This window comes from Triturus cristatus, chromosome 3_2 (genome assembly GCF_964204655.1).
Source record: "Triturus cristatus chromosome 3_2, aTriCri1.1, whole genome shotgun sequence".
Lineage (NCBI taxonomy): Eukaryota > Metazoa > Chordata > Amphibia > Caudata > Salamandridae > Triturus > Triturus cristatus.
Genome location: NC_140584.1, coordinates 215,103,752 through 215,125,481, shown reverse-complemented (window position 1 = coordinate 215,125,481; position 21,730 = coordinate 215,103,752). Strand labels below are relative to the sequence as shown.

Below are 21,730 nucleotides of genomic sequence, written 5' to 3'. Positions count from 1 at the left end.
TACTTTATTGTATTTATTTTATTTCATTTGGTGTTCAATTGGACATGAGGCAATGGAACATATTCCCACATTCTTTTAAAGACGGACAATACATGTGGGGGTCCCCTGCAAAGGCATGTAAAAGTGCTGGGAGGCCTTCTAGGTTGTGATATGGGGGAATGCATTGCTAGACAATCTGGGATACTCAAATCCATTAGAGGAACCCTTGAGCGCATAGAGGCAGATATTAAAGTACTTGATCTGCAGCAGGCCAGGGACCCCAGCCCCGCCACCCTCGCCTCCATCAGAACTGAACTTTCTGAATACCTCGTGGAAGCAGATAGGGAGGTTGCATTCTTGGGTAGGGAATCCCGAGCCCGCCTTTATGGAGAGGGCGACCACTCTGGTAAGACCCTTGCTAATCTATTAAGAAAGCCACATGCCTCCTCATACATCATGGCACTCATGAGACTGCCGGAAGGACCACTTTCCCTGGCAACATCTTTGCTAGGGTCTCTGCATTTTATGCCCAACTATACACTGCTGGAGAGGTGACCCCTCGTGAAATCCTGGACCAATACTTTGTCTTGATCGAGCTTTTATTGCTTGGCAATGGGCATTGTGAATACTTGGATGAGCCATTCACCTCTGAAGAGATTACCAAAGTTATTGCCAGATTTCTGGGCGATAAAGCTCCTGGCTCAGATCGGTTTTCTCCTGCATTTTATAAAGAATATGCACCCCTCCTCATACCCCATCTAGCCGAGATGTATAATGAATCCCTTACCCTTGGCAGATTTCCCCCTTCTCTCCGCGAGGCCATGATCACTCTCCTCCTTAAACCTGAGACTCCTACCGCCCCTTATCACTGATCAATACAAATAATAAGATATATGCCAAATTGCTAGCCAACCGTCTTCTCCCCCTTATGCCCCTGATACCTACTAACCTCCTGAGGCGGAAAGCCGGGAGATTGCCGCTAATCTGTTTTTAAATATTTGTGTGTCACCTGTGGATAAATTGTTGATTTTATAAGCACTAACTCACCCAGGCTTCACAGGACTTGGTCCTAAAAGAACACCGCACAGCTGCCCCTGCGCTGTCAGCGGACTCCCAAACAACCACGGCGCCATTACCGGCGTGCAGATAGGCCACGCCCCCTTGGAGGCCACGCCCCCTTCCCGAGCAGGTATATAACGCTGAATACTAGCGTCGCCTGCCAGAACCTACTAACCTCCTGAGGCGGAAAGCCGGGAGATTGCCGCTAATCTGTTTTTAAATATTTGTGTGTCACCTGTGGATAAATTGTTGATTTTATAAGCACTGACTCACCCAGGCTTCACAGGACTTGGTCCTAAAAGAACACCGCACAGCTGCCCCTGCGCTGTCAGCGGACTCCCAAACAACCACGGCGCCATTACCGGCGTGCAGATAGGCCACGCCCCCTTGGAGGCCACGCCCCCTTCCCGAGCAGGTATATAACGCTGAATACTAGCGTCGCCTGCCAGAACCTACTAACCTCCTGAGGCGGAAAGCCAGGAGATTGCCGCTAATCTGTTTTTAAATATTTGTGTGTCACCTGTGGATAAATTGTTGATTTTATAAGCACTGACTCACCCAGGCTTCACAGGACTTGGTCCTAAAAGAACACCGCACAGCTGCCCCTGCGCTGTCAGCGGACTCCCAAACAACCACGGCGCCATTACCGGCGTGCAGATAGACCACGCCCCCTTGGAGGCCACGCCCCCTTCCCGAGCAGGTATATAACGCTGAATACTAGCGTCGCCTGCCAGAACCTACTAACCTCCTGAGGCAGAAAGCCGGGAGATTGCCGCTAATCTGTTTTTAAATATTTGTGTGTCACCTGTGGATAAATTGTTGATTTTATAAGCACTGACTCACCCAGGCTTCACAGGACTTGGTCCTAAAAGAACACCGCACAGCTGCCCATGCGCTGTCAGCGGACTCCCAAACAACCAAGGCGCCATTACCGGCGTGCAGATAGGCCACGCCCCCTTGGAGGCCACGCCCCTTTCCTCCCTTCCCATAAAAGTATGTGTCGTTACCGTACGCGCAGCGGACGGGCGCAGCGGACGGGCACAGCGGGCGCGCCGTCTGCGCGCCTCAGGCGCGCCTCAGGCAAGCCCGTCTGCACCCGTCATCGCCAAGTCATCGCCTCTCGCCAGTCCCCCTGCTCAGAAAACACGGACGGCACACTGTTGTGATAAAAATCATCTCCTAGCACTTAACCCACGCCTACGCTGTCACAAGCTAGAGGGCTGCATTGGTCAGACTGCTCTTCAGTGCAATTCCTGTAACTTAATTATATCTGAACCAAGAATGCCCCGACACAGAGCCACCAGAAGGAACCACTCCTCGCTCACAATCTCTCAGCTTAATGTCAGGTCCCTGGTAAAGCACCATTCTGAGGTATTTACGTTATTGACAGACGAGAACCCAGACATACTGTTCTTGAGTGAAACCTGGCTCAAGGATGAACTAACTAGCATCCCGAATCTTACGCTACCAGATGGATTCTCTATGTCCGCCATTAATAGAGACTCTAGGGGTGGCGGCATTGCCGCCATCTATAGAACATCATACACTTGTTCATTTGTAAAGGAAGATATTACGGGCTGCGAGTGCGCACGTGTTAAAATCACCACTAGCCCTCATTTTTCCTTCTCTGGCCTTTTTATCTATAGACCCCCGGGGCCCACCTCTAAATTCACAGAGGATTTCCTAGAGATAGCCCATGCTCTGGTTGCACGCTCCGCTAATTTCACGATCCTGGGGGACTTAAACCTCCATTTTGATTCCATCTCGGATCCAACCATCAGTAATCTCCTAGCGGACCTGACTGCCTTGCAGCTGACCCCTCTGATACAATTCCCTACTCACTCTGCTGGTCACCTACTCGACCCGGTTTTCACTAATATTCCGGAAGCCAGAGCAGATCCTCCTAAACCCATGGGATGGACTGACCACTTCCTTGTCACATTTGTGATACCGGCCGCTATCCAATCTAACAGGGCGTCATCCGCCTCCTGTCTTAAACAGCCCTGGCACAAACTCCAGAATATGGATTTTCCTGCCAGTTTAGGAGAACCCAACTTTGAAATCACAAATGACATTAACACATCATATGCCGCCTTCCAGGATTGGGTCACCAAAGGACTCGACACTATCATACCTGCCAAATGGACTAGAGGACGGAGCACCCCCTCTAACCCATGGTATAACGAGAACTTGAAAATTCTTAGACAGGAATGCAAAAGAGCGGAACGTCATTGGAGGAAAGACTATAGGGACAAGGACAAAGCTCTTTATTTGGCCACACTCAAATCATATCATAAAGCTATACGCACTGCTCGCGCATCCTTCTATGCCAAGGAAATTGACTCCAGCTCCAACCCCACGAAAACAATTTTTAAACTGGTCCAAAAACTACAAAACAGTGGCAACCTTGCCTCGTGTATTTCCTCCACTCAGCAATGCGAGGACCTCGCCACTTTCTTTACAGAAAAGGTGAGGAAGATCTACAACACCTTTTCACATATCCCTTCTGACCACACTAGCTCCCCCAATTTCTCAATTGAAGGTCCCAGGCTCACCTATCTGCCAGCTATCACTCTAGCTAAATTCTGCAGAAAAGTGAAAACCGGTGCCCCTTCAGATCCCATGAGACCAGCCCATTTTCTAGGAGCTCTGGACTTCTTTCTTCCCTCTTTGGCCACGCTCCTTAATCTCTCCTTTTCATCGGCTACAGTACCCATATGTTGGAAACAGGCCTGTGTCACTCCCATTATTAAAAAACCCAATCTAGACCCCACAAAGCCGGAGAACTACAGGCCCGTCTCTCTGCTCCCTTGGGTGTCCAAATTAGCAGAAGCCCATGCGAACACCGTACTCACTGACCATATGGCCAAAAATAACATCTTGGACCCCTCCCAACACGGGTTTAGGCCTGGACATAGTACGGAGTCCGCCCTTCTGTCCACCACTGAACACCTCCGGAGGATTATGGACACCGGTCAGAGTGCTGCGCTGATATTGCTCGATCTCAGCGCAGCCTTTGACACGGTCTCCCATAATATCCTATTGAGTCGCCTGGAAAGCATTGGGACCAGTGATCTGGCACTCGAGTGGTTCCGATCGTTCCTCACGAGCAGATCCTTTCGCGTGTCAGCCCCCCCTTTTATCTCCCAATCACATGCTATCGGCCAAGGAGTCCCGCAGGGCTCTGCCCTCAGTCCATCCCTTTTTAATTTGTATATGCAGCCCCTTGCGGCAGTGGCCAAAGAATGGGATCTCACGCTGGTGTCGTACGCCGACGACACACAGCTGGTAATCACCCTTACTGATATGCCCTCGGTCTCTGCCACAAGATTTAGGGATGGGTTGGCTGCAGTCGCCAACTGGATGACTGCAAACTGCCTACAACTGAATGCAGGGAAAACCGAGGTGCTACTCCTGGGCAAGAACACCAGTTGTTGGAATGATCACTGGTGGCCCCCCTTATTGGGCCCCATCCCCCCTCCCAAATCTCTGGTCAAAAACCTAGGAGTTTGGCTAGATTCCTCGCTGAACTACCAAACTCACACTAAAAAAGTAGCAGCCACATGCATTGGGCTGCTGAGAAGCCTTAATCCCATTCTAGGCTTCTTTGACTCCAAAACACGGCAGCTCATTGTCCAATCCACCATCCTTGCCCGGTTGGACTATGCGAGCGTCCTATTATTAGACGCTAACAAAGCCGAAACAACCAGGTTTCAGCGAATTCAGAATTCAGCGGCCAGGGCAATTGTAGGCCTTCCCAGAAGGTGCTCTGCCAGAGCCATCTTACAAAGACTCCACTGGCTCCCGGTGGAAGCCCGCATTCAATTTAAGGCACTTACCATTGCTTTCAAAATCCTTAAAACTGATGGCCCCGAACTCCTCCGATCGCTGCTAACACCTTACACCCCCCAACGCAATCTTCGCTCCATGGGCCAACACTTAGTAGTGGTCCCCCGCACGAAGCTCTGCCGTATCGGGGGTCATTCCTTCAGACTGTTGGGAGCAAAATTATGGAATTCCCTGCCCCTACACATCCGCCGCCTTGACAACCTGTCCGCTTTTCGCAAAGCAATAAAAACTCACCTCTTCCCTCTCATGTAGTCTCTACTCTCCCTACCCCCCCCCCCAGTAGGTTGAGCTATGGTTCTTAGCGCCGGGACGCCCCGTTGCTGGGGCAGCTGTCGCGCTCAACAAACCTATAACATAACATAACATACCCCACCCTGATCAATCAGGGTTCATCCCTGGTCGTGCCACATAGCACAACCTGTGCACCCTTTTCTCCGTGATGCATCAGATTGACACCGCCTTACCAGCAGTACCTGCAGTGGCTGCTCTACTGGATGCCACAAAGGGCTTTGAAATGCTGGAATGGCCCTTCCTTAATTATCTTCTGAGTTGGCTGGACTTAAGCTAGAGTTTCATTCAAAAGATCCAACTCCTTTACACACTCCCGACAGCGCGCATCAGGATTAATGAACAGGTCACTGACCCCATTGTTATCACCAGAGGCTCCAAGCAGGGCTGCCCCCTGTCCCCTATGCTATTTGCCATTGCTATGGAGCCCCATGCAACACATCTATACCAGCATCACACGCAATCTGCTCTTATTCCCCTAACTGATGCGACTAAGCCATTTTCCATGGACTACCCGTTCATTTGGGCCACTGGTCCCACCAGGTACCTTCGCATCTGCCTAAGCAGAGACATGGATGAGTTGTGGAAATAAAATTTCGGTAAAGCAATAGATTGGCTCAAAACCAAAATACTCTCTTGGTAGAATCTCCCTCTCTCGCTGGCCGGTCGCATCGCAATTGCTAAAGTGGTTGTGCTCCTGAAATTTGTAGATTTATTTTTAAACATTCCCATCCCACTTACTTCGCAAGTTTTTTAAAAGACTACGTACCTATGTAATTACATTGATCTGGGCCAGATGCCAGCCGCGTATCGCCTATGATGTTCTAACACTTCCTCTGGCCCGTGGCGGTCTGGGGCCCCTGATGTAAGGCTCTACGTGCTCTGTGCCCAAGTCAGTTTCCTCCATTTTTGGTTACATCCAACACCTTTTCAGCCACAGGTGGCAGTTGATACGGATCTCACTTTCCCCTGGCTGCTGCAGAAGGCCTTGTTTCTACCACACAGAGTCCCCCGGGCCTAAATAGACACTGTGGAATGTGTGCGCTGGGCCTGGGCTCCGCAGGTACACTTGCTATAGGGATCTATTTGCACCTTCAATGCAGCTAATTAACAACCCCTCCTTCCCTCCGCTGTAAACTGTCGGCATAGCTTGCCACGCTACAAATTTGGATATTCACACCAACGCTGACCTCTACCCCAGCAACAGCTTTCTCACTCTCCCCGAGAGCACAGCGTCACTCGACAAATTGCTATATTATCAGAGAAGAGCCACCTGCAAAAACATTTATCTTACATTTCCACTCGCACCCCAGACTAATGCCGCTCTAAAGTACATTCACTATTCCGCTTCCCCCGTAAACTGGTTACACGACTGTATGCCCTTACATTGGCGGCCTCCCCATTGACATTGAGCACACTGGCAACACATGGAGCTCTGACCTAGCTGACGGACTCTCACCAGCGCAGTGGCAATACTGATGCAACCAAACTAAACAACTCTCCCCCAATTGCCGGCTACGACTCATTCACTTTAAATACTTACACTGGCACTACCGTAGTCCAACCACACTGCACAAGATGGGTTTGACTGACAGCAATGGATGTGCACACTGTTCGGCCCCTGATGAGACTTTTGTGCACCTAGCTTGGTCATGCCCAAGGGTCTCTGAATTTTGGCTGGAGGTGTGCAAAACAATCAGCGATATAACTATAGATCACATCGCTCCTGACCCTCTCCTGTGCCCATTGGGCCATGTCAAAGACGTTTCAGAACCCAACTGCAAACTAACCGTGATGCTACTAGTCTTGGCCAAGTGACGAGTGGCATTTACTTAAAACGTGACAGGTCTCTTACGCAAAATAAACACAAATTGATCATATTTCCTCTCACTGGCTGCATGCTGTTGTTCGACTCGCTTATCTTTCCCCTGAAGTGGGCAACTATTTATGTTTGTAATGGATGTCATGCTATTTAATGGACTTGTAAAAATGTTTCATGCCTTAAGGTTTGAAAAAGGTTTTTTAAATAATTAAATACGTTTAAAAAAATGTCATGTAAAAGTGACTCAAAGTGGGCCAAAGTCTTGAAAGGGTAATTACTACCCTTTTTCACCACAAATAGATTATTACATTTCTTTGTGCCACTTTGCCACAAAGCAGCGTTATAAAGGTGGAATTGGGTATTGGAGTGCAGCATCCCTATTTTTTTTATGCAAAGCTCTCTCTAATAAAGTTGTCAAACTGACTTTACATAAAAATCAATGTCTCCTTGAGGAAGGTACAAAGGTGGAGCAATATTTAATTGCCTGAACAGTTCATACATTGAGTGTGTACTGTAGTGTACATCACCCATCCAATGTGTGAAATGTTTTACAAACTGTCTAGGCATTAGATTTTGTACAGGATTGTACACTTCTTGTCTGTGCTTAAATGGGAAAAAATAAGTGCAGGTACTCATTAAAAAGCGCTAGAGGTGTGGCTAGTGCGCAGGGCTAGGGGTAAGATATGATGACACATAATGACATCTATACCAGTTGCGGCACATATCAAAACACAAGAGAAATGTGTTCATGTAAGCAAAACAGGTTAACTCATTACACAAAGTGAAAGCCAAACAGGATTATATGTTAACATTTCCTTGTTTTGTATTTGCAGCTTCTTAATGTCATACTGTTATTTGATGTTGTTTGGCAGTGTAGTATATATTTTCAAGTGTGCACACACAGTGAAACAAACAAGCAGACGTACAGAAAAATATGTCACACATTCCTTTAAAAATGTCTCCTTAGTGTCCTGACTCTCTCTCTCCCTTCTTTCTCTCACTCTTCTCTCACAGAAAAACAGGCACACACAAGCAGGCAAGCACAGAGACATAAGTAAACAATCACACAAAGTCTCAGGTGGGAATAAAGCCATTTTGAACTCCTTACCTTCCATGGCTTTCTAAATTGCCACCGTCAGTGTACTGCTTCCATACCTATGTTTGCATGAATTCACACAATAGTGTGAATATGATCAACAGTACAGGGCCTAAATGGGCCCTACACTGTCAAACATAGTGTGATGGTGAACACAGGGACATCATGCAAATGAGCCTATGCTGAATAGTTCGGCAGCGGCTGAGAACTAAAGAAGCGCCTTGGCTGTTAGAGACACCACCACTAGCAGTCAATGAGCCTACCTTTCATGAGTATTAGTACTCTCCTAGGCTGTGGATAAATGCTTGTGCTAGCAGTGATAAAGATAAGAATTGCCAGTACTCAGTACCTTAGGAGTAGTGACCCATTTAAAGCATTGTCTGTGCCCTTTTACCTACGGCCAGGCTCTTCCTGTCCCTTGCTGGTTCAGTGTCTTTACATCCACATCTCCTCTCTACTCTCGACTCACCTCTCATGTTTACCCAGCCTCTAAGCTGCTCTCCCTGGTTCTGCCCCTCTTACTCCCACCTCTTGCTTACTCGCGCCACAAGTCTCTTACATATAGTCACTGTCTTTGTTCCCTGCTTGCCTCCTCTTCGCCCCTCCATGATGTACCCATCCCCTAAATTTGCACCTGGTTAGTATTTTGTTGTGCTTCATTTAATTATTTGTGTTGATAGGGCATGCTTACTGTCATGGGCTGTATTTTTTATTTAAAAAAGGACTTGGTAAATCAGGATTGATATTTTTTTCTCTTCAATATATAACAGTAAATAAAAGCATAAAACATTGAAACACTTCTAAAGTGAATAAGTATTTTCAAGTCATGAAAATGTGCATGGGTGTGTATATATATTATCTACTGGCGGTCGCCAGTAGATAGTTATAGTTAGGACCGTGTTTCCATAGGAAATCTGAAAATTCTATTTTGAATAACTTTGGCGCCGGTTGACGGATCCTCGCGAAATTATCAAAACTAATGGGGCGCTTCGCTCAGGTCCTGCCCTGGAAGTCTCGGGGTGATTCGTTAAGCGGGGGCCGAGAAAAAAGGGGGGTCCCAAAACACGTGTTCCCCATGCATTTTCCCATAGGACCTTTAGTCGAAGGTACAGCCCGAACGACTGAACAGAATTACTTGAAATTTGACAAAGAGGTAGTCCTCAGGTCAGGGATGTGCCTTTTGCATATATGGTGTCAATCTGTTCAGTATTTCCTGAGAAAATTGCATTTAAAAGCACATAAATATCTATAGCTGTGCACCGTGCGCGCATGGTGCGTGCACGGTGCATGCACCTTAACGTGCGTGAGCGTAATTCTGATTGATGGTTACATGTCAGTCAACATTTGAATCGGTCGAAATCAGGAAGTGTTGTCTGCCATTTTGTGTGTGACAGTGGAAAAGAAAGGTGGAGAACGTGAAAAGGGGGCAGGGTACAGAGTTCCTGACCCCCTAGCTTTTGTCAGGGGGTCCCTGAAGGACCATGAAGGGTGAAAAAAAAAAATAGAATTAAAAATCAAATTTAAGTGTTTAGATGTTAGGTGGCTCTAAAAAGAGCCGTTGTGTTAATAGAGGGACAGAGGAACAAAAAAATGGCAAAAATTATAGGGTGCCGCACATGTGCTGCTGTATCTTGCTCTCTATTAGGGGAATGCTGGTGTCCCCATAAGAGAGACGAGCATTGCACGCATTGCACCGTATATGCACCCTCTTAAACAGAGGGTGTATATCCAGAGGAACAGAAGCAGGTGAAGCTGCCGCCGCAGATGAAGTGCTCGGCTGAGCTGCCGATGATGTGCTCGGCTGAGCTGCTGCAGATGTGCTCGGCTGAGGGTTTTCTCTAGCAGCTCGAGCATAAGCCACAGGATGTACATCTCTTAACGTGCCTGATCATAGTGAAGATACTAAAAGAGTATTTCTTTTTAGGATCTCCTCTTGATAAGACACGATCACAAAGAGTGCAGGTGACTTTTGGAGCATTCACCTTCTTCTGCCCCTCTGGAAATGTAAACAATTACCATATAAAAGAGTCTTTCTGTTTCCTCTGTCTCTGTCTCACAAGGGTCTCCTGCTCAGTCCCAGAACATGACTGCTGCTCTGCCATTCTCAAGTACTGGAGTACTGGAAAAGCTGCTCAGCTCCTTCTCCCAGGGAATCAGAAGTAATAATGAGGGGAGTGGGTGTGGTGTTGGAAGTTTCTGGAACTAAAACTACTATAAACCAATGAAAAGTGTTGTTTCATAATCACATGACCTGAAACTACTATAAACCAATGAAAAGAGTTGTTTCTAAATCACATGACTTGCCGTGCGCGCACCGTGCGCACATGGAGCATGCACGCATGCGCGTACACGCACGGAGCATGCACGCAGCATGCGCGTACGGAGCACGCGCGTACGGAGCACGTATGCATGCGCACACGGAACACGTATGCATGCGTGCACTGTGCATAAACCCTTAAAAAAATTTTTTGTGTTTATAAGTTTATAGAATATTAGGGTGTGAGAAGATGTGGAAATTTATCACATGGATGACGTCATTTGAGATGTCATCAGTGATGTCATGAGTGATGTCACTGACCATGTCATGAGTGATGTAATATGTGACGTCATCAGCAGTGGATTGCGGGCGCGCGAGTTATAGTTAGCTGAACTAACTATAACGGGGGAATTTCATTGTTTTTTTACGAGTGAAAGGTCCAGCTAACTATTACATGTGTGAAACCTATGGTTTCTTCAGTGAATTTGCAAGGTTTTTTAAATGCTAATTCCTAACTATAACGTATATATATATATATATACGTTATATATATATATATGTATGTATATATATATATATATATATATATATATATATATATATATATATATATATATATAAAAATATTCAAACACACCTTCGATTCTCCACACTTCCTTTCAGCGAACAGGGACACAAACCCAGCAAATATCAGGCAGATCATAATTTATTTCAATCCTCAAGACTGATGCGTTTCGGACAACTATTGTCCTTGCTCACAGGTCAGCAAACGCAATTCGCTATCTTTTTTATATTTGTCAGTGTCATTTCATTGCCACCAAGTGATTAATAAACATAAAAGACATACTGGCAACTCTTATTTTGCAATGAAAAGTCTGTTTTCTAAGCATGCAAGATTGGCGCACATTATTATTCACAAGAATAGGCAATGATTATATATATCTGCATAAATGCGTTAACCACAATTGAATTTCCACGAACCATTCAATTAAAATTTCCAAAAATTAGAAGTTAAAATTTCGATTGTAAATATGGTATATCGCAGCTCATGTTGTCAATATGTCGGGCTCAATAAATAATTAGTGAAAAACATGTTCCATATATAAATATATGAATAAAAACATGATTAGACACTAAAATCATGAGCTCCTGCCCGTGCAAAATTGTAGTAAAACATTTAAATCAATTACTGTGCAAAATCATGCCAAAATAATTTCAAGACCTCCTACTTCAACAGCTTCCTGCTTAAATGCATAGAGGAGGGAATATTGCACTCTGTGTGAGCGTGCAACAATGCAAAAAAGTGCTGTGTGCCTAAACAGTGCAATTCTGGTCAAAATTGACCTACTAAAGGGCCCGTGTTCCGATACATAAATCACTCTGTTGTAAATAAATCTAAAAACCATAGAGGTATCTTACTTTAAACCTTGATAAAAAATTCAAGGGTGAAAGGTAAAAAATGAAACCCCTGCGGCATGTACTCAAATGCAGTTCTCCAACGAATGTCACACAAATCAATCTCTTGTATCGGTGAGTTTATAAATTCAATACATTATAGAAAGTGATAAAGGTCCACCGTGTTGTTGAGGCCATTAGGCATTTTGCTGACTAGCTCTAATATAATTTTAGATTCTAATTGCCTCAACATCCTTTCCCTATCTCCTCCTCTCCAGAATTTAGGGATAGCAGCTGCCACAAAGTATTTCAAACAACAATATATATATATTACCTACTGGCGGTCGCCAGTAGGTAGTAATAGCTCTGTGGCGCTTACTGGAGGTACCTGGTGGGCTAGTTGGCCCCCATGGACCCTCAGGATTCAAGGGGACTTACCCCCAACCTACAACGCGCCAGAGGGCGCGTTTGCACAGTGGTGCAGGGAGGGGGCAGGGCCTGATATTACAAGTGTGCCAACACACCCCCTGGCGCTTTGTAAATTGGAGGATTAAGTCCCCTTGAATCCTGAGGGTCCCTGGGGGCCAACTAGCCCACCAGGTACCTCCAGTAAGTGCCACAGAGCTGTGTTGCAGAGATGTGGTCTGAGGCCATGCCCCTTTTTACACCACTCTACCAACGTGGCTTCTGGTGCACTGATGGTGGGGCGATGAGGTCCTCTTGTGTCCTGAGGACCTCAGGACAAAAGTGGACTTCATCGTCTGAGCAGCAGTGCGCCAGAAGCAGCGTATGCAGCGTGGTGTAAAAAGGGGTGTGGCCTAGGAACACCTCTGTGGCACTTACTAAAGGTACCAGGTGGGCTATTTGTCCACCAGGGACCTTCAGGATTCAAGGGGACTTAATAGGGATGTTATAGTTAGAAATTAGCATTTATAAAAGCTTAGAAATTAACTAAAAAAACATAGGATTGAGGCAAATTATAATTGAACATTTTCCTTTAAAAAAACATTGAAATTCACTGAAAAAACCATAGGTTTCAGCGACGTTATAGTTAGAAATAAGCATTTAAAAAAACATTGAAATTCACTGAAAAAACATAGGTTTCAGGCGCATTATAGTTAGAAATTAGCTTTTAAAATCGTTAGAAATTCACTGAAAAAACCTTAGGTTTCAGGGACGTTATAGTTAGTTGGACATTTCACTCGTACAAAACCATAGAAATGAATGTCATGAATGATGTAATATGTGACGTCATCAGCAGTGCATTGCAGGGGCTCGAGTTATAGTTAGCTGAACTAACTATAACAGCGGAATTTCTATGGTTTTGTACAAGTGAAATGTCCAACTAACTATAACGTCCCTAAAAACATATGGTTTTTTCAGTGAATTTCTAAGGTTTTTTAAATGCTAATTTCTAATTATAACGTGCCTCAAACCTATGTTTTTTTCAGTGAATTTCAATGTTTTTTTAAATGCTAATTTCTAACTATAACGTCCCTGAAACATATGGTTTTTTCAGTGAATACATATATAAACATGTAAAAAAAATATATATATATATATTTTTTTTTTCCAGGTTCACACGCGTTAGGTCTCAGCGTTAGCAGAGACCTAACGCGTTTCAGGCATGCGCCCTTCGTCAGAGGTATATCTGCTACCAAAATGACTGCTCACTTCAGGTATCCATTAATTCTCCCTCCTTTATTTTAGTTCAATCACACTCAGGTGAGTATACAATCAGAATGAATTCTGGGAACCGAAGTCCTGCATAATCATGCTCTAGTGACTCGGACGCAGTCAATTTCGGTAAAATATCTTAAATCACGGGTTACCCTTTCAACTCGTCCTCCATTCAGCCATATGCCAGATAGACCCGCATCGCTGATAATGACACCAGAAGCGGGACCGCATGAGTCCGCGGCGGTGCGCCCCCGGCCGAGCAGGCCGTTTTACATCCAGGTTCACACTGTGCTCACAGCTCGGGGCACACTCCACATCCAGCTTGTATCAGGTCAAGGAAGAGGCCAGGTCACTCAGCGTTAGCAGAGACCTAACGCGTTTCAGGCATGCGCCCTTCGTCAGAGGTATATCTGCTTCCAAAATGACTGCTCACTAGGTATCCATTAATTCTCCCTCCTTTATTTTAGTTCAATCACACTCAGGTGAGTATACAATCAGAATGAATTCTGGGAACAGAAGTCCTGCATAATCTAGTGGGTGAACACCCTAAATATCGATTCCAAAATATCGACTGCCCAGAATATCGAAGTTAAAATTTAGAGTGGACAGAATATCGAATTATCAAAATATAGATAGGTCAGAATATCGAAATCGGGGTACAAAATATAGATTTCCATAATATAGAATTTAAAAATATAGAAATCCATAATATAGAATTTTTAAATATAGATTACCATAATATCGAATTTGTTTTTAGTGTTATGTATGGTAGTATATGTGTTAAAATGATGTATTATTTTTGTAATGTATGTTTAATTTATTTAAACTAATGAATGTTATGTAATTGAATTTTTGCGCAATTTAATTCCGTAGCGGGTTGTGGGTTTATAGGGGAATAGGGTGGGAAGTAATTTAATTATGGTTAATTAAATATTAATTATATTTATATGTTTTGATAATTAATTGATTGATAATTATTTATTAATTGGTAATTAGTTTTTATTAATTGGTAATTAATTTATATCAATTGATTAATTGATAATTATGTTAATTGTATTTTTTATTAGGAGCGGGTTGTGGGTTTGTAGGGGAATTGGGTGGGAAGTAAATTAATTGTAATAAAGTAAATAATTATTTTTTTATTTTGTGTATTGATAATTAATTGATAATTAATTATTAATTGGTAATTAATTTGTATTAATGGGTAAATAATTTGTATGAATTGCAAATTAATTTTTATTAATTGCAAAATGATTTGTATTAATTTATTAATTGATAATAATGTTAATTGTATTTTTTATTATTGGGAGTGGGTTGTGGGTTTATAGGGGAATTAGGTGGGAAGTAAATTAATTGTAATAAAGTAAATATTAATTTTTTTATTTATGTGTATTGATAATTGATAATTAATTCTGGATCCGTTGCTGTTATCATTTAAATGCAGATATTATTGTTGGTGGGGCACACAAAGGGAAGTGGCTCCTGTGTTGAAAAAAAAATGAAAAGAAAACCAGCTTTGGTGAAGGTGTAGGAATGTGTTTCACCGCCACTCGCTTTAGTATGGGCAGTGCAATACCCTAAATGGGACTGAATTACTGACTGGCAGCCCCAGCCCATTTCACGCACTTGAGAGGGGGGTTTGTGAGGCTAAAGCACCTTCAGCTGATGGTTGTTGCATGTCTAATCAATAGTGCAGGGTCTGCCTAGACCCTGTCATGTTAACCTCATTATGACACAAGCCCTCCCAAACCCCTGCAGAGTGGGGAAATTCAAATGGGTGCTGCTGGACGTTAGCAGTGTCTCTGCTAAAGGATACTTCAGGGGCTCAGTGCAATTGTGAGATCCAGAAGCGGAGCGGCATCTGTCCTGCATTGGAGAGGATACCTAACCTGAGCCAGTCGTGCCATCAATCAGGGTACCGGTACTCTCCCTGACTAAAGAGAAGTGCCAGTACTGACAGCAGACAATTTGGAAGTGCCTGTACTGAGTACTGGTGAGTACTGGCCCATTTAAAACACTGCTTCCAATACAAAACCAATGTAGACATCCCACATTTACCTTTCCACTTTGGTACAAAGGTGTGTGCATGGTGCTAGGCAACCTGTTTGTGCACCTGCGCAGGGGAAGAGAGCAGCAACAGGCCATATTTAGTAAATATAACTATTTGCTGCTCTCTCCCTCTTGGTAACACAATAACTTTAGTTGTGCTATATTTCAGTAATGTGCCTGCAATGTTTGGACTGAATATGAAGGCCCACGTGTTTGAGAAGTTCTTCTCCCACATGCTCAAGAAACGCGTCTGCTGCCCTCACGCAGGCTACCTTGTCCCTCGCCACCAGTCTGCATGCCAGGGCCACTCACCTACCTTTATTAATAAATGTGCCGAAGCAGTCACTTGGCGCCCGACAAAAGACTTACGTTCCTACTTACATAAAAGTACACAAAAAAACCAAAGTGTTTAAATTGCTCCAACCTGCATGAAAAGTGTGCCAGTAAGAATGAAGTTAAATGTGTGAGTAACTAAAACAGCTTGCTTTCAGAATCAGTCACTTTTGAAAATAATTTTTCATCCTAAAGCGACAATTTCTCAGTGAATATTTGAAAAAGTGATATCACACACTTCAGGGTAGAAAACCACGAGAAAAGGCAGTTATGTCGGTTTCTGCAGTGTGCGAATTACAGACGCTTTTACATGTCTGAAAATACATTTAAAGAGTGTTGATGTTTTGCAGTCATAACATGCAAATATCTCCCTTAAAACGGAAATATTTTTTTTGTAATAGGGTATGCAATTATATTGGGTTCGTTTTGTTTCAGTTTGCAATAGGTACACACTAGCATTATCAAAATTGAATGCTCCAAGGTGGGATGCCGTAAACGGCCTGATTCCAAAAGAGCCGATGACGTCACATTTCGACTTACAGCTTTTGGCTGAAAAAGGAATGCAAGTGTCCCGGCATATATCCACTTGCAATTTGTGCAGTAACTCTTCTTTCCTGTAATTCTGCATGCCAAAAGTGAATATTCATAATGTCTAGGAAAAGTCACGGTCTTACCACCAGGTCTTGGTATTAATGTGTCACTTGCAATCGACTTCTAGGTGGACAAGAGAGGAGCCAAGAACAGAAAATTACAATGCGATCCGTAGTGAGACTCCCGTACTCTATTACTCTGTTTAATCAATTACACCAAATTGGTGGTGCAGGGTTGGTAAATCTTCTTGAGTATGAGGTATGTGATACTAGTAGCAATAGCCCTGTCCCCAGGTCTTGAGTGTGGTTTGGGGACGCTCCCTAGGACCTGTGGACAGCACTATTGCTACAAGAATAGAAAATTGACATCTCTCAACACAATTTTATACCACAAATAGAACACACAGGAGTGTGCAGTAGTGTCTTCATCAGCACAGCTATGCGTGGCAACATAATGCAGAAGGCATAGCCTTAGTGATCTGTATGGCTACAGGTCAAAATAAATATTTTTGGCTAGTGTGTCCGTTGGTTTGGTAATACTATGATCATTGTCTATCTTGACCTTCAGGGCAGTCTGCAAGTTTTCAGTAAGGCTTCGAAAGGTATTATTTGGTCCCCTCGAAGATGTTCAAGGCCTTAAGTATTACAAGGCAGATTTACTAAGAATTCACGCAATGCAGAGCAGGAAGGCAAGTTGCTGCGCTGCATTGCATAAAGGGGAGAGAAACGAAGAGCACCATATTTACAAAGATATGGCGCTCTTCATCTCTATCCATGCGATAGTACCAATGCAGGCATCCTTACGCTGTGCTTCAATGGTGCCTGCATTATTGTACAGGAAGGCATATCTTACTGCACAACAGCCAACCAAAGAGGAACTAACGAGATGAAACAAACATATTTCTCTTCGTTACGCCTCTCTGTGGAAGGCATACTGTTTCCTCACAATTCCAGCCTTACAAAACTCAGTAAATCTGAAAATGCGAGCAATCCATGGGTGGAACGACCATGCTCCCCTAAAGGAATGCCTACCACTAAGAATTGTAATGCAATGCAGGTCAAGCCGCCGTGTTGCATTACATTTCTTCACACAGCCGTGCAAGTCTATGCAAATCTAGACTTATGTGGCTTTGTAAATCCCAAATAAGGTTTTGTTTTCCCTGCATTTCATTGCACTATGCAAGTACAATCCAAAGGTTTAGTAAATATAGGCCTATGTTTTAACCCCTTCAGCGCTCATGACGGAGCCACTCCGTCATGAGCCACGGGTGCCGTGTGCTCATGACGGAGTGGTTCCGTCATGCTGCGGCCGTTGGCCGCTGCTCCTCCCACGCTGCGCTGATTCCTCGCCTGTGCGGGCGATTAGAGCAGTGGGCGGAGTCATGACGGAACTACTCCGTCATGAGCACAGCTCAACCGTGGCTCATGACGGAGTGGCTCCGTCATGAGCACAGCGCCACCGCGCTGCCCCCAAACCCCCCCCAGCGCTGCGGCGGAATTCCCGCCGCAGCAAAGGGGTTAAAAAAAGCTTGCTATACCAGTGTGGTAGTTGAGCTCAGTTGGTAAATAGTATAGGACCAACATAGTTATGTGGTGTAAAACCATATAATCTCTCCACAAAACATTGCCTGGATGTATTTTGCTTGTTAAGAGAGTTCAAATGGAATGGTGAATGTGTCACTATTTGATAATGGTCATGATGACAAGGAATGAGATGCTAGCTTATAAGGTCATTTGATTATGTGCCTTTTGCTTTACAAGACACTTCTCTGCAGTATTGTGTGTAGAATACAGTAGATGGATTGCATTTTTACCTCTGAGGACAAATTGTGTGACGTGTCCTACACTATTTACCATAGGGTGGTGTACACTGCAACTTATTTTGGATGCAGTTAGTGTACATCTGAGATTCTAATCCAATGAATTAAATAATCCTAGCAGTCACAAAAACATGTGCATGAAGCAGCCAACTTGGACCAGAACCAGCATATGCATTTTTTATGGAAAATATTGGGAAATAAAATTTAGGGTATGTGGCAGGAATAAAAAATCAATACATTTTGTGTGTTTAATTAACATGAATGAGCCATAAATAGTGTAAATCTACTGTTTGTTTTACAAAGAAATGTTAAAGTTGTGTAACTAGGCCAGATAAAATGTGCCCTTCAATCTTTAATAAAATGTCTACAAGCCAACTAGTATTATGGTCCTGTTCAGTTATACTTTAAAATGTATTTCTTTCTGTGTTCATGATGTTCCTGGAGGAAGAGGCTGGGCTCCAGTGTATCTTTATAAGGAAGCTTCCTTTGCTTGCAGAGGTTATGAATATAAGCTTAATCTTAATGAGCGCCTTCAATGTCTTTTGTAGGATGTAAATCAGTATTATTCATTAGTAGTAGAGTAAAAGTCATTTTCATGTGATGTGTTTTCTGTTTTACCATTGGATGTTTCGAATATATATTACTTTTTAACCACCAAAGTGACAGTATGGTTTCTCTACTTGAAAATATATCTAACATGCTGTTTTTGAATGGTTCTGTTGTATCTTGGCCAATGAGGTTGGATGGAATCTGGTATGTGGAACAATGTGTCCAGATTCAGTGCAATGACAGTTGGCCTAGGCTTTCCAGTGAGAGACTTCTCATCTTAATATCTCCAATAAGCCTACCTTTACTTAACCATGCATGACGTGAATCCTTTGAAGAGGACTTAACACTGGCAATGAGTGGAACTTATTGTGGGGAAAGAATGGACCACTGCCGGAGCCCTTTGTGGTAGCATGGCAGACCAGAGGCCGGCGCACACCGCAATCCACAGAAAACAGAGAGAAGCTGATAATGCGGGGTCCTATTTTAAGGTGGACGCATCAAATTCCAGGGAGAACACAGAGTCCCACTGTGAGTAAAGCACAAAGTCAATCAGCCCAGCAGTTGCATGCGCATGTACTACCACGCTACACGACTCACGCTGCGGCTTGTATGCACATTGTTGGGTCCTATTTGGATTTGCTTAACCTGTCTGAAGAGCAGTCAGGCTCTACAAATCAAGGCACACCAACCTTAGAAAACGATTGATATGTTTACATGGCCCATTTTGTGGTGCTGGGATAAGCTTATATCAACACAAAAAATGGCAGAATGAATTTGCTATGGTGATTCGAACACCTGTGCAGACACCATATCTGTGTTGCTACGATTGAGAAATTAATTTGTTCCAGTGATTTGGACACCTGTGCTGACACCATTCAACAATTTGGTTGCCTTATTATATACAGTAATTTGCATATCAAATTAAATACATATTAATGTGACTTAAGTTGAAAGGTTCCTACACATAATAAGTGTGTACTTGTCACAGTGATTCACATACCATAGATAATAAGTGTGGACTTGTCAAGGTGATTCACACACATCTTTCTCTCATATGTAATATATATATGTTCAAAATGTTATTAATTTTAAGGTAAGCTATAGTATGTTAGTGCAAGAAGTAAAACATTAGTTTATTGTTTAAACTATAATATGTATATGTATTGTTGCACCTCTATCTTTTCTTCCCAGCCCCAGTGATCCTATTTTGGAGCGGAAGCATTGGAACAATGGTTTTGAAGCTTATTTAGAAGCTATAAGGAGGTGAGGTATATACTGATAAATGCAAACTAGCTATTTTAAAACATTGTTTGGGTGAGGAGGGGAGACGTGTTTTAAGTCACTTGCCACTCATTGTTATGAATGAAGAAGATGATGAAGAGGGTGATGTTGACGTATATGAAACTGCCATTTCACAGTTGAATATTATCTATATCAAGAAAGTTAATGAGGTGGTTGCTAGAGACACATTTTTAGGTAGGGGTCAATTGCCCAATGAATCCATTGGTTCCTTTGTTAACGATTTAAGAACTTTGGCAGCTAAATGTAAATATGATGACTTTCATGATCAGTTGTTATGGGATCAATTAGTTGACAATATTGTTGATGCAAAATTGCAAGAGAAATTATTAGCTGCCGAAGATTTAACATTAGAGAAAGCTATAGATATTTTTCATAGATTTAGGAGATGAAGTTAGGAATGAAGGAATTAGCTGTAAAACTGACTACTGAAGTACAGGTAGTAAAGAAGGCTGTGGGTGATAGTAAAGAGCCAAGTGAGAGTGGTAAAGGTAGAACTAAGCTGTTCACCCAAAGTGAAGAAAAAAATAAGAAGTTTGTTTCAAATATAGCTTAAAATATGCAGGTATTGTAATAGTAAGGGACACTATGCTCAAATGTGTAGGAAAAGAAGCAAGTACAGGGACAGGTACAAATTTGCCCATGTCAAACAAATCAATCAAGAATCCTATGACATACCTGAGGAATATTTCCTCAGTATTCATGAGTTCAATTAAACAAGTGGTGATGCTCCATTTTGTGTTATTAACATTGATGATAAGGATGTCAAAGTTATGGCTGATTCAGGAGCTCGGCACACAATTAATGCAAGATCAATGGTTGAATCAATTTCCAGATATACGGTTGATACCGTTGGACATTAAACTGGTTGGATATGGTAAGAAACCTATTGAAGTTTTAGGGTACTTTACTTCCAACATTAGTTTCTAAGGCAAGACTATGGTAGCAAACGTTTATGTCACCAAGGAGGGATCTTGTTTGTTGGGATAGCCACAGCAAAGGGATTTGTAAATTACTTTCAATCCTAATCATCCTGAACAAGTCTTAGGATATAGTGACAGGTTACTGAAGATAAAGCTGTAGTTTGGGAAAGTTTAATTTCTAAAGTGTTTTAGACCACCCTGGGATTATTAAAGGATTTTGTACATAAGATCATATTAAAACAAGAAGCTGTGCCTTAAGTTAGAAACATTCCCTTATTTATGAGAGAGGCTTTTAAGGAATAACTGGATAAATTGAGCAGTCAGGGCATAATTGAAGAGAGCAAATCTTCAGAATGGTTGTCAACTGTTGTAGTGGTACACAAAACCAAAGGAAAGATTAGACTTTGTGGGGATCTGAGAGATCTCAATGAATGTGTATGGGTGGATCGACACTCTTTGCCAAATATTGGGGAAATGTTTTAGCACTGAGGGGGGCTACAGTGTTTTCAAACATTGGACTTATCCAATGCTTATCACTAAATTGCTCCGCATGAAGACAGCAAATCTTACACTTCATTTACTATTCTTGAAGGAGCATTTAGATACCTTTTGGATTAATTTCAGCCTCAGCAGTGTTCCAGAGAGTCATGCATATGTTATTCAGGATGTGAAGAATACTCTGTATTTTCAAGATGACATATTAGTTTTTGGTAACACTAAGCAATATCATGCAGAAACTCCA

At 43.1% G+C, this 21,730-nt stretch overlaps 1 protein-coding gene across 1 annotated transcript in view; it reads right to left on the bottom strand.

The window, feature by feature from the left end:
- THSD7B (thrombospondin type 1 domain containing 7B) overlaps positions 1-21,730 on the bottom strand; it is a 2,208,177-nt gene that overhangs the window by 1,244,751 nt on the left and 941,696 nt on the right. The gene's annotated exons all lie outside the window — the stretch shown is intronic.